We start from the raw sequence: 18,215 nt of genomic DNA on the forward strand, positions 1-18,215 counted from the left end.
TCAGAAGGTCGGCGGTTCAAATCCCCACGACGGGGTGAGCTCCCATTGCTCGGTCCCTTCTCCTGCCAACCTAGCAGTTCGAAAGCACGTCAAAGTGCAAGTAGATAAATAGGTACCACTCCGGCGGGAAGGTAAACGGTGTTTCCGTGCGCTGCTCTGGTTCGCCCGAAGTGGCTTAGTCATGCTGGCCACATGACCCGGAAGCTGTACACTGGCTCCCTCGGCCAATAAAGCAAGATGAGCGCCGCAACCCCAGAGTCGGTCACGACTGGACCTAATGGTCAGGGGTCCCTTTACCTTTATAGATATTATGTTTTAACTCATCTATAGCTATAAGTTTCTGCAAGTAAAGTTTAAAGTCTAGACGTTGGTTTAATTTCCAAAGAAGGGTTTCAGTCGCATATGTGATTTGTGCTTATTAGCTGTGATTGCGCTATCCTTATTTCAACAGTGTAGTGAAAAGGAAGACAGAATCATTACCTTCCCTCCTGCCAGCATCAGCCACCAGGAGATGGGACCAGGCGATGGGATCTACCACTTGACTCCTCTCTAACCCTGCTCTAGGATTGCTCTGCCTGCTTACATGGTTTTTCTTTTCTTTTCCTTTTTTTTGTAATCTGTCAAGCCTGGGACTTTCAAAAGCCCTCTAGTTGCAGAGGATGAAATGTCTCAAGAACAAGCTGATCTTCTGAGGACAAGCTCTGACTAAGAAGCCCCAGATGGGAACAGCCTCACTCGTCTCTCTTAGGACTGACCCTTAAACAAAACATCTCACAGTACTTTCCTGCTGCAAAAAAAGCAGTTAACTTAAAATTCATTCATCATATCAGTGTTTGCTTTGTAATGAACAGAGCACTGGTCCCGAGACTAAGCAGGAATATATCTGCTCCTTGTAATTTGATGGGCAATTGTGCGGAAATTATGAGCCTGCGCAACAGACCATGAAGTGTTACAGGGACACAAACATACTTCTTTCTCTCTCTTTTAAAAAATGTGTTTCTAGCGACACATTTCATAACAACTCCTTCTACAGCATAATTGGTTCTGGGTTTCTGAATGCCGTTTTGTTTTTCACACTAGTCCTTTAGGTTTTAATGACATCAACGCATTGACACTTCAGTCAAGCAGTTGTATGCAAAAGACAGAAATATTAATCTATGAAATATTCTAGAAGGCATAAATATCAGGTCCGTCAATCCTGTTTTCTCAGGCACAATGTGGAAGGGCAGTAGCTCATGCTTTGCCTGCAAAAGGTGCTGGGTTCGATTTATGGCATTTTTCCAGGTGGGACTGAAAAAAGACTTTCCTGACTCAAACTCTTGAGAGCAGCTGCCAGTCAGTGTTGACAGCACTAAGTGAGATGAACCAATGGTCCGACTTGATAAATAAATGGCATTTTCCTGTGTTCCTCATCTATATAAGCAAATGCAGAGAAAGCTAGTTTCACATAAGGCATTTATTCAAGCATATAAACAAATATAAACAAGCATATAAACAAATACATGCAGCATACGGATATCTCTGGCCACAAGTCCATAACAGGAGGACAAATTGGAAGGCAAGCGAGAGAACCTTAGATAGGCTCTCTGTTAAATATGCACGGCAGGCAGATGTATGCAAAAGATTAAGCAAACCAAGCGACTTGTTTATTAGAGAGCTGGCACAATGTCTTTGTTAATAAAATAAGCTATTAGTCTGAAGTCCTCTCTTCAAAATTAATTTCAGCCATCAATTCGCTTGATGGCCTTTGGCGAGCCAGCCAATATTGGAGCTCCAAATCTTAAATATCTTCAGGACAATAATACTAGGGACAGATGTGTCCGTCTCATTTGGGTTCATATCACTTTTGCCATTTTCGGTTTTGAAGCCCATTCTGCTACATTTCAAAAATTTGAAAAAGTCAGATTTGAAGGATAGCTGTATTTCAGCTTGCATATTGTTTTGGGGTGTGTGAATTATGTAGGTTTACATTAAATCACGAGCCGAGTCCAGTTTCTCCCCCATCCTTCCCCTCAGTGCACCTTGTGCAAGTTGTTGTAATGCAAAATCCTCAGGAGAACCAAGTTCCAATCCGTACATCAGTCCAGGAGATGCAGACCTAGCAAGTTTATTTATGTGGGAATTCTGGCCCAGCTAATTCCTTGAGGTTGAATGTGTCAAAGGTTAAGTGTCTAAACCAAATTGCATTTCTGATTGCTGTCCACTTCCATTGCATCACATGGATCTTTTCATCTTCAGAGGTGTTGTGGGGGGCACATGAAAGGCTGTGGAGGAAAGGAGTCCCCAAAAATTGCAAATGGGAATGCAGATACACATGTGCAGCCATTTGGTTGCAGACATTCCTCCAGACAAGAAAGATTTGCTTTGCATTCCTAAGGGGTGGGGGGTATCTGAAGTCCCATCCAAAGCCCAGAAGAGTGCAGAGCGAAAGCCCAGGAGAGAACAGAGAAGCTTTTCCATTTCTTACCAGCCCTTAACCCCGCCCCACTAGAGAACAATAAAAGGAAGTGATTAATTTACATCTGAGATGGCATAAACATCTCCCCCAGGTTTGGTGGCATTGTCTAGGGGGCTGGGAGGGCATTGGATTGAGGAGGGGCCATAACTCAGTGGTAAGCAATCTGCTTTGCATGCAGAAGGTTTCAGGCTCAATTCCATTCATCTGCAGATAGGGCTGGGAATGCCCCCTGCGGAGCTGTACGCAGGCATGTTGTCCATACTAAACTAGATGGACCAGTGACTCAATAAAATCCAGATGCCCATGTTCCAATGACCTATTGAATCTAGTGCCTTCCCCTGATATTGTCACAACACACTCTTGAACTGTCTTTGAGGCGCAACCCCTTTTGGCCCTACCAGCACTGGAGCTCCAACATCAGTAAAGGTAAAGGGACCCCTGACCATTAGGTCCATTCGCAAACAACTCTGGGGTTGCGGTGCTCATCTCACTTTACTGGCCGAGGGAGCCGGCATACAACTTCCACAGGTCATGTGGCCAGCATGACTAAGCGGCTTCTGGTGAAACCAGAGCAGCGCACGGAAACTCTGTTTACCTTCCCGCTGGAGTGGTACCTATTTATCTACTTGCACTTTGACATGCTTTTGAACTGCTAGGTGGGCAGGAGCAGGGACCAAACAACAGGAGCTCACCCCGTCACAGGGATTCAAACTGCCGACCTTCTGATCGGCAAGCCCTAGGCTCTGTGATTTAGACCACAGTGCCACCCGCATCCAACATCTGTAGGCAAGAGCATTCTTACAGCATGTCTGACATCAGAACTACCTTTTCTGGGTTGCTGCTCCCTCTCCAGCCTCAGAGATGAAGTCCTGTGCCCCCTGCAACCTCCTCTGTAGGATTGCTGCCTTACAGTATTTTGTAGCGGGTGGGAAACATCTCCAGTGTTCAGATTTCTTTGTCTAGCTTTCCATTGTTGCACTTGGCAAAAAAAACCCCAACAACCAGGATTCAGACAAGACCTATTTATCCTCTCTAGTATAATGCTCCTGAGAGATGGAAAATGCAAGCAGGCTTTATGGAGCTATAACTTTTGTCTGATTTGTTTTTAAAAAAGAGGTTTTTGTCGCATTTATAGCAGAAACAAAATAATTCATGTTCTCTGTGACTTTGAGTTATGCCATTGGGCATTTTGCTCTTGCGTCGCTTCCATACTAAACAGGCATTATGTTGCTCCATAATCTACATGAGCAGTAGTTAGACTGTGGCTGTTCATTTGTGTCAGGGCTACCCTAGGTCCCAGCTCACAAAGGACCAACGCTGCTTCGTTGTTAAGTATAAAAGCCTTTATTGAAGTTCAGTTTCACTTCCAGAGCCGCAGCGCGCAGCCCCACGTCTAAAGTGTCAGACCACTGATGCTCCGTCTGAGTCTCCTCCCCCTTGACACCAATTTAAGAGTCTAGCCTTGCTCCACCTTCTCCGCTGCTCCTTCCTCCTCTGGGTCCGCCTGCCCGCCGGGGTTCCGCCCTTTCTAGCCTCTTCTCCCGCTGATTCCCCTGAGCCTTCTCCCTCCCTCCGGCGGGCTTTAGGAGCTGGTTCCCCATCCGGGTCTCCTGCTGTTCCGCGCGCCTGCACATTTGAACTTGGCGCGCGCGCCCAGCCAGCAACTTTCCTCCTGACCGTTCCACTGCTGCTGTCACTGCTTCCCCCATCGGGGGGGCTAGCTGCAACTGACCTCCCCTCCGTTGGAGGCGTGGTCAGCCCTGACTCCCTCTCTGGAGGAGACACTGCTCCTGACACATGTGACTCCTCCCCCCCACTACGCTCTGGTGGGGAAACTGGTCCTGATCCTCCACTGCTGCTTTGGGGTTCCCCTCTGGCTCCTTGTTTCTGGTGCGTCCCCCCTGGGACCCCCCTTGCCCTGACCATCGGCGCCCCCTTCTGGGAATCTTCTGATTCGCTGGAGAAGCTCATGGAATCTCTCGGGCCACTGTCATACTCCCCTACGCTGCCCTCGGATTCTTCCCCTTCGCTCTCCCAATCCTCTCTCCCCAGTGCTCCTGCTCCTGATTCCCTGACATCCATCCCCCCCTCGAAGCCCCCCCTTCCCCCCTCCCCCTCTTCGGGTGTGGGTTCCGGGTGCTCCAGTCCAGTGGGTGTGAGTGCGGGATACCATTCTTCCCCCCTGGTGTGTAGCCGGTCCACTGGATCCGGCCCAACCGCAACGGGCTCGTCGACGTCGATTTCCTCTGCTTCCATCTCTCTGCTGATGTGCTCGAATCCAGGATCCTCCCCCAACACGTCCATGTCCTCCCCTCCCCCGGGTACCTCTGGTGAGACAGCTTGCAAAGGTCCCCGCAGCAGCTCCCTGCGCCACCCCACCTCCGGTTGAGTGTCCCACCAATAGGAGCGGTCTGTGGCAAACCCCGAGAGAGACCCCTCCGAGGAGCTAGTGTCTGGCGTCGTCTCTTCAGCTGATGAAAAACCCTGGAACGTACTGGCTGACAGTGTGGGCGTGAAGAGCCAGTCGTCGAAATACTCTGCCGGCATAGGTCTGTGTGGGAAGAGTGCATGGAACTCGTCTTTAAGATAGTGCTCCTCCACGGCATAGCACGGTACCCACCTGTTGGCACTGGCTGGGGTACCTTCCCTGGCGAGGAGGTATTCCACCCCCTCTTCCCCCCACCTCGAGTCCAAAATCTCCGTGACCTCGTTGAGTGGCGTCGCCCTCCGTGACCCCTCCCTCTTCGGAGATTCACTAAGTGTGTCTGGCGCGTTCCCTGTCGCCTGAAACCTGTGGGGTTCCCTGTAGGGTGTGAGCACTGACCTATGAAAGACTGGGTGCATTCTGGAGCCCTCCGGGAGTGTCAACCGGAAGGCCACTGGATTGATTTGCGCCGCGACCTGGTAAGGTCCCAGCTGCTTGTGCTTGAGCTTCCTCTTAGCTAGCGTCCTGGCCGGCACTGCCTGGGCTGCTAACCAGACCCAGTCCCCCACCTGGATGTCCTCCCCGACCCTCCTGTGCTTGTCTGCCTGCATTTTGTAGGCGTGTTTCGCCAGTTCCAATTGCCTGCGGAGTTGCTCGTGGACCTCCTGTAACTCTGCTGCTAAGTGCTCTGCTCCCCTTGGCTCCCCCTCCCCCTTCGTCTCTAACCCTGGGAAAGTTCTGGGATGCCGCCCATTATTGGCGAAGAACGGTGTCACTCCCGTAGACCCGTGCTTCGTGTTGTTGTAGGCAAACTCGGCCAGCGGTAGGTAGTCCACCCAGGTCGAGGGTTGTTGATTGGCGTAGCATCGCAGGTACTGCTGCATGATGGCGTTGACCCTCTCCGCTTGTCCGTTGGTCTGCGGGTGTCGTGCCGACGCTAAGTTGATCTTGACGTTCAGGATGCCCAGCAGCTTCTGCCAGAAGCTCGAGACGAATTGGCGACCCCGGTCGGACAGGATGGACCGCGGCAAGCCGTGAGCTTTGAACACGTGGTCTATGAACAGCTTGGCGGTCTGTTCCGCTGTGGCCACCTTCGCGCACGGAATAAAGTGTGCCATCTTTGTGAACATGTCTACGACCACGAGCACCGCTGTTTTGCCTCGCGAGCTGGGCAGATCTGTGACAAAGTCCAGGGCCACTCTCTCCCACGGTTCGAGCGGCGTCTGTAGGGGTTCTAGTAGACCCGCTGGCTTCCTGTGTACTGGCTTGGCCCTTTGGCAGGTGTCACACCTGGAGACGTAATCCGCGACTTCTCCCCTCACCTTGGGCCACCAAAAGTCTCTGGTTACTAATTCCGCCGTTTTGTCCTTGCCGAAGTGCCCAGCGCTGGGCGCGTCGTGTAGCTGCTGCAAGACTTTCGCGCGGAGGTCGTCTCCGGGCACGTAGAGAGCCCCTTTGCGGATGAGCAGTCCGTCTCGTATCTGGAACTCGTCGTCCTTCGCTGTGCCTCTTCGCACCTCCTCCATCTTGGATTGTGCGAACGAATCCGTCTGCAGCGCTCGACGCACCGCGTCCAGGTCCACGGCAGCTGAAGCGCACGCCCACGCTTTCGGTGCGAAAATGTGCTTGGCCGCCACCGGCGCCGCTTCCTCGAGATACTGCGGCTTCCTGGATAGTGCATCCGCCATGACGTTGTTGTCTCCCGGGATGTATTCTATCCGGAAATCGAAATCCGCAAAGAACTCCGCCCAGCGGATGTGTCTCTGGTTCAGGAACCGCGCCGTGCGCCAGTACTCCAGGTTCTTATGGTCCGTGCGGACTTGCACTGTGTGTCTGGCTCCAACGAGGAAGTGCCGCCACGCCCTGAAAGCTGCATGAATGGCCAGCAACTCCCTGTCCCAGATGGTGTAGTTCTGTTCCGCCTTGCTGAGTTTCCTGGAGTAGAATGCGCACGGCCTCCATTCCCCTTGCGGATCTTGCTGCAACAGGACGGCCCCCACTGCTCTGTCTGAGGCGTCCGTCTCAACCCTCATTGGTCTGCTGGGGTTTACATGTAGCAGCTGTTCTTCGGACGCGAAGAGACGCTTGAGTCTCCGAAAGGACTGCTCCGCCTGGTCCGTCCAGGTGAACTTCTTCTTCTTGGAGCTGAGGGTGTCCGTGATGGCCGCCGTCTCCTTCGCGAACCCTTTGATGAACTTGCGATAAAAGTTGGCGAAGCCGACGAACCTCTGGACCTCCTTCCGATTGCGCGGGCTCTTCCAGTCCAACACCGCGTGGACCTTGGCGCTGTCCATGGCGAGTCCCTTGTCGGACAGCTTGTAGCCCAGAAAATCCACCTCCGTCATGTCGAACTGGCACTTCTCTAATTTGGCGTAAAGTCTGTGCTCCCGTAGCCTCTGCAGGACCTCCTTGACGTCCCTCTCGTGAGCCTCCTGCGATTCCGAGAAGATCAGGATATCGTCCAGGAAGCAGACGCACTTCTTGTAGAGGAGTCCCGCTAACACGTGATGCATGAAAGCTTGGAAGGTATGGGAGCCATTTTGCAGACCAAAAGGCATTACGCGATATTCATAGGTGCCTAAAGGTGTAAACATGGCTGTCTTCCACTCATCGCCCTCCCGCATGCGTATAAGGTTGTACGCCCCTCGTAGATCCAACTTGGTGAAGATCCGTCCCTTCCTCACCGTCGCGAGCAGGTCGTCGATCTTGGGCATGGGGAATGCTGCGGGCTTTGTTTTGGAATTTATGGTCCTAAAATCAACTATGAGTCTCCGTTGGGGCGTGTCCTTCTTCTTCACGAAAAACACGGGACTGCCCCCCACTGCTTTAGATTCTTGGATGAACCCCCGCTTCAAGTTGTGATCTATGAACTCCCTGAGTTCTTGCAGTTCATCTTCAGACATGGAATACAGTTTCCCAGTCGGCAGCGTCGCTCCCGGCAGGAGGTCAATCTTGCAGTCGTAAGGCCTGTGGGGAGGCAGCTTATCCGCTTCCCTCTCGCAGAAGACCTCCAAAAACTCCTTGTACTTGTTGGGTACCGCTTGCACCATGCCTAGGTGTAGCTGCGGTTCATCCTCTTGCCCCTCCTCCTCCTGGCGGGTCTGGATGCAGTGTTCTGCGCAGTAGGAGGAACAGAAGGTCAACTGCCGCTGGTACCATGCCAATGCCGGGCTGTGCCTATCCAGCCAACTCATACCCAACACTATGGGCGTGTCCGACAGGTGGGTGACGTTGAAGCTGATGACTTCGCGGTGGTTTCCAATTTGCATCACCATCGGTGGTGTTTGCTGTACCACCTCTCCTCCCAGTAGCTTCCTGCCATCGACCGTGACGACGTTTAGGGGCATCGTGGCTGGCATGAGTGCTATGCGATGTTGCTTGATAAAGTCCACTCCAATAAAGTCTGCGTTGCTCCCAGAGTCAATGGTTATTGGTACTTGCATGGTGTGCCCATTGGGCAACTGGAGCGATGCGGTGAGTTGCACCACTGGTTTGGGTGGGAGGGGGTCTGTGGGCTGTAAAATCTCTGGGGACTGCTTCACTGACTTGCCTGGTTGGGCCCCAGTGGCTCTGTTTCCAACCAGGCTTCTTCTTCCCCCTGCAGCTGTTTCAGCTGCTCACCTGTTCCCTTTACTGTTGCTGAGGCTGCAGTGTGCTTCTGGAGCCTCTGGGGACACTCTTTGGCCATGTGCTGTGCACTGTCGCAGATGTAACACTTCCTGGTCCCTCTAGGAGCCTTCCCCTTGACTGCTCCCGGTGTTTGGGCTCTGCTGGCAGTCTGAGCCCTTGCACCACCAATCTCCATCGGCTCTTCTCCCCTTCCCAAAGGAGGCATGGACAGCGCCCGCCCCGCCTCTCTGGGAAAGAAAGGGGTTGTCCTGGCTGGGGTGCTTCCCTTACGTCCTTCCAGGCGCACACCAATTGCCAACGCTCTTTGGGCAACTTCTTGGGTATTTTGGGGTCTTTCTCCTCTTGCCAGTTCATCTTTCACCTCTCCACTTAGCCCCTCCCAGAACAGGTCTCTGACAGCAATGGAGTCCTTCTCCCAGCCCAGCACGTTCAGTAAGGCAAAAAAGCGCGAGTGATACTGCCTCACCGTCGCTTTCCCTTGCTGTAGTCCATGCATTTCCCTCCGAGCAATATCTACATCTACCGTAGATTTAAAGCAAGCGTCCATAGCTTTGATAAATGCATCGGAATCTTTGAGGGCAGGGTCTTTTTCGCGCCACAAATTCCGCAGCCACGCTTTTGCTTCCCCATGCAAATGAGTGATTATGAAGCCCACCTTCTCTTCCTCATCTCTAAAGTCTTTCCGAAGCAAATTGAGCGCGTAAACCACGTCAGCTCTGAAGTTAGGGTATTGCTGCAGGTTCCCATCAAAGTGCGCCACCAGGCTGCCCCCCCTCTTCCCGAGGCCAACTCCCTCCGGTTTGGGTCCTGGCAGCCCCTCTTTCCCCCAACGGTCCCACCTGGCTTGCAGATCCCGGCAGAGCGCTACTGCTTCTTCTTCTCTTTTCCTGGATGCTGCTACTTCCGCGTAAAGCGTCGTGACTGCTTCTTGCAGTTCTTTCACCTGGCTCTCTGTAGTCATCTTTGCCTATCTTCGTGAGCTCGCAAAACACCAAGTCTTGCCCCTCGCTGCACCAACTCACGCTGCGAGGTTTTTATGAGAGACGGAGCATACTGTCAGGGCTACCCTAGGTCCCAGCTCACAAAGGACCAACGCTGCTTCGTTGTTAAGTATAAAAGCCTTTATTGAAGTTCAGTTTCACTTCCAGAGCCGCAGCGCGCAGCCCCACGTCTAAAGTGTCAGACCACTGATGCTCCGTCTGAGTCTCCTCCCCCTTGACACCAATTTAAGAGTCTAGCCTTGCTCCACCTTCTCCGCTGCTCCTTCCTCCTCTGGGTCCGCCTGCCCGCCGGGGTTCCGCCCTTTCTAGCCTCTTCTCCCGCTGATTCCCCTGAGCCTTCTCCCTCCCTCCGGCGGGCTTTAGGAGCTGGTTCCCCATCCGGGTCTCCTGCTGTTCCGCGCGCCTGCACATTTGAACTTGGCGCGCGCGCCCAGCCAGCAACTTTCCTCCTGACCGTTCCACTGCTGCTGTCACTGCTTCCCCCATCGGGGGGGCTAGCTGCAACTGACCTCCCCTCCGTTGGAGGCGTGGTCAGCCCTGACTCCCTCTCTGGAGGAGACACTGCTCCTGACACATGTGACTCCTCCCCCCCACTACGCTCTGGTGGGGAAACTGGTCCTGATCCTCCACTGCTGCTTTGGGGTTCCCCTCTGGCTCCTTGTTTCTGGTGCGTCCCCCCTGGGACCCCCCTTGCCCTGACCATCGGCGCCCCCTTCTGGGAATCTTCTGATTCGCTGGAGAAGCTCATGGAATCTCTCGGGCCACTGTCATACTCCCCTACGCTGCCCTCGGATTCTTCCCCTTCGCTCTCCCAATCCTCTCTCCCCAGTGCTCCTGCTCCTGATTCCCTGACAATTTGTAAAAACAAATTTAAGCAAGCATAAGCGCGAGGCATTTTTTCCAGCTGGAACTTGCCGGAACTCAGTTCAGGCACTTTTTGGATGGGTGCCATTGCCATTCTAAGAGAACGAGGGAGGTGTTAATGGTGAGTTCCAATACCTCTTTTTCTAGAAAAATAGCACTGCTTACTTTTGTTGACTTCAAAGGCCTTAAGCGTGCTTAAGCATGCTGAAAGTGTTTTGTTAAGATGGCACAGCAGAACTAGTATGGCATAGAGGCTATGAATGAATTCCGTAGAGCTATGGTGGTGTCATGGCCAGACTGTGGGACCAGGACTGAGCAGATCAGGGTTTAGGTCCTCATTCAGCCACAAAGCTCACGGCCAGTTAACCATCTCTCAGCCTAACCTACTTCACAGGGTTGTCCACATAAAATGGTGGTATCCACATAAAATGAAGGAAGGGAGAACTATGTACACTTATCTTGAGTTCTTTGGAGAATACATGGGATATAAATGTCATTAATGAGCTAGGCTCAGCTTTGCTCCAAACTCACTAGGCAGGACCGTCTTAAGCATAGCCAGCGCCGTGGTGCAAAGATCCCTCCAGCGCCCCCCCTTTCCCAGAGTTGACCTTTTTTTTTGGGCTGGAGGAGGCGGGCAGCGGCTGGAGGGCAGCTCCTCCTGCGGAGAAGAGGCAGAGGCTGGACGCAGCACCTCCTGGCTCATCTGGCTGCTTCGTGCCGCGGTGGCCACAACAGGCAACACACCGAGTGAGCCACTCCTGCCAAGCATCGGCTCATTTTTTTCCCCTTTTAGCCTTCTGGCACCCCGTAGGATTTGGCAGCTGCGGGCTAAAAGGAAAAAACCGAGCTGGCGCTCAGCGAGAGTGGCACATGCACCCTCGCTCACTCAGCATGCTTGTACGGTGTTCCCTGGACTCTCGCATGGCACCCTCCAGAACTTGGTGCCCCATGCCACTAGCCTCAATGGGTAAGTCTAGGTCTAATGATGGGCCCCTGTGGTCCTTCATATGTTGTTGGACTCCAACTGCCATCATCCCTGGCAACTGGCTGTGCTGGCTGGGGCTGATGGGAGTTGGAGTCCAACAATATCTGGAGGCCACAGGTTCTTTATCTCTGCCCTAGGTGGTTTTGAGCAAACCACTGCCACTTTGCCCCTTCCCACCCACAATATCAGGATAACCTGATTCTGTGCCTTAAACTGCTTTATATTTCAGCAAGCATTTTGAAATAATAAAACCCTGCTATTTTTAGGGTTAAAATTTGCCAGAGGATGCCTAGTGAATGAGAACTGCATTCACTAATGTTGCTATTATTACAAAGAATCATTTATATGAACTTCCAACAGCTGTGTTAGATATGGGGTTAATATTTGCTCCAGTTTTTATGTTTAGATGAAGCAATCTTGGCCATTTCCCTGAATGTCAAATAACTGTTATGTGTGTGCAATATTGCTTGAGATAATGTGAATGAAACCATAATGCTTGTGGTCAATTAACATGTAACATTCTGCTGTTCTCATAGTTATTTTAATTGGGTCAGGGCCTCTGTAGCTCTAGAAATCAGGGTCTTGCTCCTACTGGAGTTGTTTGGTGGGAGAAGGTTTCTTGTGGATATTTTAATTAATTTTGTCAAGACAGTTAACAAAAAGTATATGCATATGCCTTTCTGAACTAAAAAAACTCAAACCTCAGTAATAATTTAATGTCTGCACGGCCCTACCATTAGACGGAATGAGGCAGCTGTTCAGGTAGCAGATGCTGGGGGTCCGGAAGTGATGGCACTCTGGTCCAGTGGAGGAAGCTGTCCAGTCCTCTGTATTGAAGTAATATACAAGTGTCATCCTGGATAGCAAAATGTGTTTGGCTGGTTCTAATACAATCTTTATGGTCAAACCTTTGCCATCAGATTGGGAGTGAGATGGGAGGCAGCTCTGTTTTCAAGAATTCTCTCAATGAAAACTGCTGCTCCTCTTCCACAGCATAATAATTTTAGCTCAGCTAATGTGAAGGACCAGTGTGATACAACGCTTAGGGTGCCGGACTTAGACTGGACAGAGAGGAACATAGTGGAGGTTGGTCCACTAGGGAGCACTGACCAAGCAAACTCAGTCTGCCCTCAGTCAGCCCCTACCTTTCGGCCTTCCTTTTTACAACCAGTCCAGGTAGAAGCAGCACTACCTGTCAGACCTCATTTTCAGTGTTGCCCTTGCAAAACTCAGCAGGGAAGAGGATAGGGATAAAACTAGAATTAGTTAAGAACCTAGAAAGAGCCTGCCAATGGCCCATCAAGTCCAGCATCCTGTTCCCACTGTGGCCAGCTGGATGCCTGTGGGAAACTCGCAAGCAGGACTTGAATGCAACAGCACTCTAGCGGGCTCTGCCTGTCACTGGCTCGGGCTCCAATTACAGTGTGGCTCCCCTGTCTTCCTCTCAATCAGCCACAGTGGGCACCATACGCAACAAGTTCTCCCCAACACTGGCGGGACTTGTCCTGTGTGTCCTGTGACATCATGGACACATGGACATCCTGTGACACACGCGTGACATCATGGAAGGAAGCCGCAAGTTCTGGCAGGGCCCTCCGCCGCTGCCGCGGCCGGGCCCCTCAAGATTGGAGAGGGCTCAGCCACATCCCCATCTACTTCCTGGAGGGCTCAGCCACATAGAGTTGGTGCCTATGGTGGGCCACCCGCCACCGCTGAACCAATAAATACATCAAGAGATTCTGTGGCAGGAATTCAACATCATACCCATGTGATCGTTCCATCAGTGCAAGCACTTCTGCTTGCCAGACAGAATGAGTCACCCTCCCCACCACCCCCAGGCTGTACTGGGGGGTTCTCCTGACCCCCCCTCCAACTGATTTGGGAGAGGGGCAAGGGGAAGAGAGGAGGGAAGCCCTCTTGCTCTAGAGAAAGTGTTTATGCATCGCATGGTCTGTGTTGTATTCCCTAAGCTGGTTGTTTCATCAATGCCAAACCAATAAGCAGCGCAGAAGTATGATTTAACTGTATGTCGTCAGGGGGACGCGGGTGGCGCTGTGGGTTAAACCACAGAGCCTAGAACTTGCTGATCAGAAGGTCAGCGGTTCAAATCCCCGCGACGGGGTGAGCTCCCGTTGCTCAGTCCCAGCTCCTGCCTACCTAGCAGTTTGAAAGCACGTCAAAGTGCAAGTAGATAAATAGGTACCGCTCTGGCGGGAAGGTAAACGGCGTTTCCGTGCACTGCTCTGGTTCGCCAGAAGCAGCTTAGTCATGCTGGCCACATGACCCGGAAGCTGTACGCCGGCTCCCTCGGCCAATAAAGCAAGATGAGCGCCGCAACCCAGAGTCGGTCACGACTGGACCTAATGGTCAGGGGTCCCTTTACCTTTACCTTTACATCATGGGGAAGAGCCATAGCTCACTAGTAGAGTGTTAGCCTTGCAAGCAGAAGGTCCCAGGTTCAGTCTCCAGGTACACTTCGAATCCTCAAATCCTGGCAAGCTGCTGCCAGTCAGGGTAGGCAGTACTGAGCTAAATAGACCAATGGTCTAACTTGGCAGCTTTCTGTTTTCCTATCTGGTCCTTCTCCTCAGGCAGGGAAAACATCCTTGTTGTTGCTGCAACAGATCAGCTTGTCTACCCCTCTGGAATTTGTACCTGATTAGTTCGTGCTGATGTTGCAAACAACTGCCTTCCATTATTCTTTATCTGAAATTAACTGTCACATGAAAGCAAGCTGTTCCTTTTATTCTCTTTTAGGAAGCTACCTAAACATCACTTTGTTCTTCTTGATTATAACTGGGACAGCTGCTTTGCCAACAACAAACAAAGTATTTTAACAAAAGAAGCAGCTGCTGCTACAACTTCTCTCAGCTCCTAGAACTCAGCACCAATTTTGCAATGTCAAAGCTTCCAGAACTTTAGCTCATTTATTTAAAGACCAGATTTTGGGGGATTTTTATTTTTTTTTAAGGAAATGTGCAGGGTTTTTCAAATGTCAGATTAAAGTAGCACCATAGGTGGAAGCAGTCAAAACACCCTCAAAAGCACAGGCAAGATAACAGCTACTGGCAGAGAGCTACTGTGAAACAGATGTTGGGGATACTGCAACGTTGAAGACAGACTGAGTGGCAGGTTTTCCAATGATGTCAAAACTGTCAGATTGTTCCTTCAACCCTATTAAGAAAAATGGTAGCTGGTAAGCCATATTGTGGGGCTGAAATAAAGGCTACAAAATGCTTGCCTTAAACCTGAGCAATACACACACAAGCTCCAATATACTGTTATTAGAAATCAAACTGGGGTAGCTATAACCATTATTCTCATAATATTCACATATGTAAATGGTCCTAATGTTTCCTTTCAGAAGTATTAAGATGCCCAGTTGCAAATCACTTATTTGCATTAATAGATTTAATGCTATATGTAGCTTTATTTGGCCGCACCAACTTCTTTTTTTTACGGAAGGCAGTACTTTCCATAAAATGAAGAGGGTGATGTTGTTCCTCAGTTAATGAATTAATGGAATGACACTGTGCTCTTTGAATCTGAACAAGGGTGTGGAAAGGTCGCACAATGCTTATGTCTTGCCGCTGCTGCATGAGCATCGCAGTATCCTACGGACTCAAACATCATTCAGAGTAAATCACTTTCCTCCTAGCTTCAGAAGACACATCTGTGGTTTCCAAGGTGATCTGACCTCACAGAAGATCAATCAGCTTTGCAGGCATAAATAGCTTTTATACACATTGCCCTGATCCTGATTTATTCCCTCAGTTGTGTCTTACGCGGTGAGCGCCCAGATCAATGATTCACTAATGCTGCAATCTTATGTATTCTTATCTGGGAGTAAGAAACAGTGAGGCATGCTTGAGTCAAAAGTACATTGGGTTGGATGTTAGGCTACTATCCCCAGGAAGAGCTGCCCTTCACGGAGCAAAGCCAGTTTATACAACAGATATGTGAAATATGGATGAAAAACATACTTCAACGCTTATGCCAACCAGTGTGGAAACCCTGACCCATTCCCAGAACAAAAAGTCCTGTTTTTAGTTTAGCTTAGTTTAGGTTTAGCTTAGTTTAATGGGACTTACTCTCAGGTAAGTGGGCATAGGATTACAGCCATGTTTGCCATCTTTAGCTCCTTGTAGGAAGGACAATATAAATGCGGGTTTAAGGGGAGGGGAACTTGTGGTCAACGAGAAGGTGAAAAGTGAGGCGGAATGGCTGGCGCAGCGGTACCTTAAACCGCAAACCACGCCCCTCCAAGCCGCCCGGTTGGGCGCTTACCTGTGTGGGCGTGGTGCACCAGCCAGGAGAGTGCGGCAGGGGGCATAACGCCCCCTGCATGATGCAGAAATTGCGTCCCGCCCACAACACCTCCCCTCTTGGAGGAGGAGAGGCTTTGTGGCCCACCGATGTGTTGGACTCTCAATTCTCCTCTGCCTGGCTAATGGTCAAGACTGATGGGATATGTAGTCCAGCAACATCTGGAGAGCCAAAGTTCCCCATCCCTGATGTAATTAATTATGATGATCCTAAAGCCAACATACCCTGACTGTGATGAATGGTAGATGTTCTCGGCTACTTTCTTAGGAGCATAGGACGCTGCCTTATGCTGAGTCAGCTTTCTGATCTACCCAGCTCAGCATTGCCTGCATTAATTGACAGCAGCTCTCTGGGAATTTCAGACAGGGGAGATTCCCGGTCCTACCTGGAGTTGCCAGGGATTGAACCTGACACCTGCAGGCAAACAAATGCTCTACAGGCAAACCTCGGTTGTCGAACGTAATCTGTTCCGGAAGCGCGTTCGGCTTTCAAACTGTTTGACAACCGAGGCGCGGCTTCCGATTGGTTGCAGGAGCTTCCTGCACTCAAGCAGAAGCTACGTCAGACGTTTGGGTTCTGAAAAGTGTTTGGAAATCAGAACATTTACTTCCGGGTTTTCAACATTTGGGAGCCGAAACGTTCCAAAATGGAGGCGTTTGGGAGCTGAGGTTTGACTCTACCACTGAGCTACAGTCCTAGACTGCCCAGAGTGGCTGGGGCAGCCTAGCCAAATGGGTGGGGTATAAATGACAAAATTATTATTATTAGACAGTTTCTTAAATGGCTGAGTATTCTCTCGTTCTCTCTCTCTCTTTAAAAAAAGGCTGATTAAATTAATGGGTCTACTTTGAGTGTGACGAATTCTGGATATCATCCAGCATAGTGATTGTCCTTCAGACTTTCTGTTGTCTTCATTTTAATGGGAAAGGGGGAAAGATGGCTTTGCAACATTGCCATTATCATAGATGTACTGCTGTTGCCGGGTTGTTTGGTTTCTCCAGACTCAATTTGCAAAATTTTGTATTGCAGAGAAAATGTTGTTTTCTTCTCTGCTACCCACTTAGCTTACATGGATGGAAATCCACTTATTTGTCTTCTGCTTACCAGTTGGTTTTATTTTATTTTTTTAAAGCAGCAACAAGATAAAAAAAATGTTCTGGCCACCACCTGTTTTTCCTTAACAAAGTCTGTGCCACTATCTTAGGGTGGCTCAGATCCCTTCTCATTAAATAATGCTTCTGGGCCAAGAAAGGGTTGCTATGACGATTGCAAGTAGACCTTTACACTGGGGAAGTGCAGAGGTGAACATGAAGAGTGTAATCAGGATGAGAAGTTGTAACAAATGAGAGACCAAGTTGTGTCCAAATGACAGAAAAGAGAGAGAAATGTACCAGATGTAACCGCTCTGTGAACAGATGGTACAGAAACAGCAAAGACCGGATTCAAGAGGTAAGCAAAATTGGGGAAATTATTTGACGATGACCTGAGACTAGCCATGGGCAAATCTGTCAGTATTAATTTCTTTTAGCTTCTCGTTTTTCCATTCTTAAGTTCAGTTCTCCACACACATTTCCACATCAGTTTGCAATTTCTTTTCAATCCTCATGAAAATTCATAGGCATTTTGGTTCAATTTTCACCTCATATATGCATTTTTAAGTGCAATTTGTCTAATTACATCCCCCCCCTCAAAGTGGCATTCCCTATTATAGTGCATTTGTATGTTATGTTATTAATACACAAAGAAAATATTCTTTCCACAGAGAACTGGTTGGGGTTTGCTGAGGCTGGAAGGCACGACCCTATTTGCTCGAATGCACCAGCAGCCACTGGGTGTTGGGCAGACATGCCATCAACTGGTGGAAAGCCTTGTATGTGCCCCCACTCCCCTCTGTCTTCTGATTTTCATGTTGCATTTGTGCACACCTCAAAGGGACCAGTCTTTCCCCCTCAATGACCCAACTTTCCCCACTCCCTAGATACTTCCCACCACCTGCTGGAATAATTTGTGGCCCAGGTGTCCATTTCAAATCTAGATCTGGAACTTGGTGGTGGGAGAGAAAAGCTTTTAGGTGGGGCTACCTTTGAAGGTGACCCAGAAACTACAACTAATCCAGAATGCGGCAGCTAGACTGGTGACCGGGAGTGGCCACTGAGACCATATAACACCGGTCCTGAAAGACCTACAGTGGCTCCCAGTACGTTCCGAGCATAATTCAGTGTTGGTGCTGACCTTTAAAGCCCTCAACAGCTTCGGCCCAGTATACCTGAAGGAGCATCTCCACCCCCATCATTCAGCCCAGACACTGAGATCCAGCACCAAGGGCCTTCTGGTGGTTCCTTCACTGCGAGAAGCAACATTACAGGGAACCAGGCAGAGGACCTTCTCAGTATTGGTGCCCACCCTGTGGAACGTCCTCCCATCAGGTCAAGGAAATAAACAACTATCTGACTTTTAGAAGACATCTGAAGGTGGCCCTGTTTAGGGAAGTTTTTAATGTTTGATGTTTTAGCGTGTTTTTAATAT

At 50.2% G+C, this 18,215-nt stretch overlaps 1 protein-coding gene across 1 annotated transcript in view; it reads right to left on the bottom strand.

Annotated features, from left to right (window-relative positions):
• Positions 1-234: 234 nt before the first annotated feature.
• The window catches only part of LOC310760467 (cilia- and flagella-associated protein 337-like), a 166,102-nt gene continuing 148,121 nt past the window's right edge, over positions 235-18,215 (bottom strand). The window contains exon 26 of the transcript XR_014546988.1: positions 235-291. The gene's annotated coding sequence lies outside the window, so the exon portion shown is untranslated. The remainder of the gene's footprint in view (positions 292-18,215) is intronic.

Source organism: Podarcis filfolensis, assembly GCF_964270895.1.
Source record: "Podarcis filfolensis genome assembly, chromosome: 4".
NCBI lineage: Eukaryota > Metazoa > Chordata > Lepidosauria > Squamata > Lacertidae > Podarcis > Podarcis filfolensis.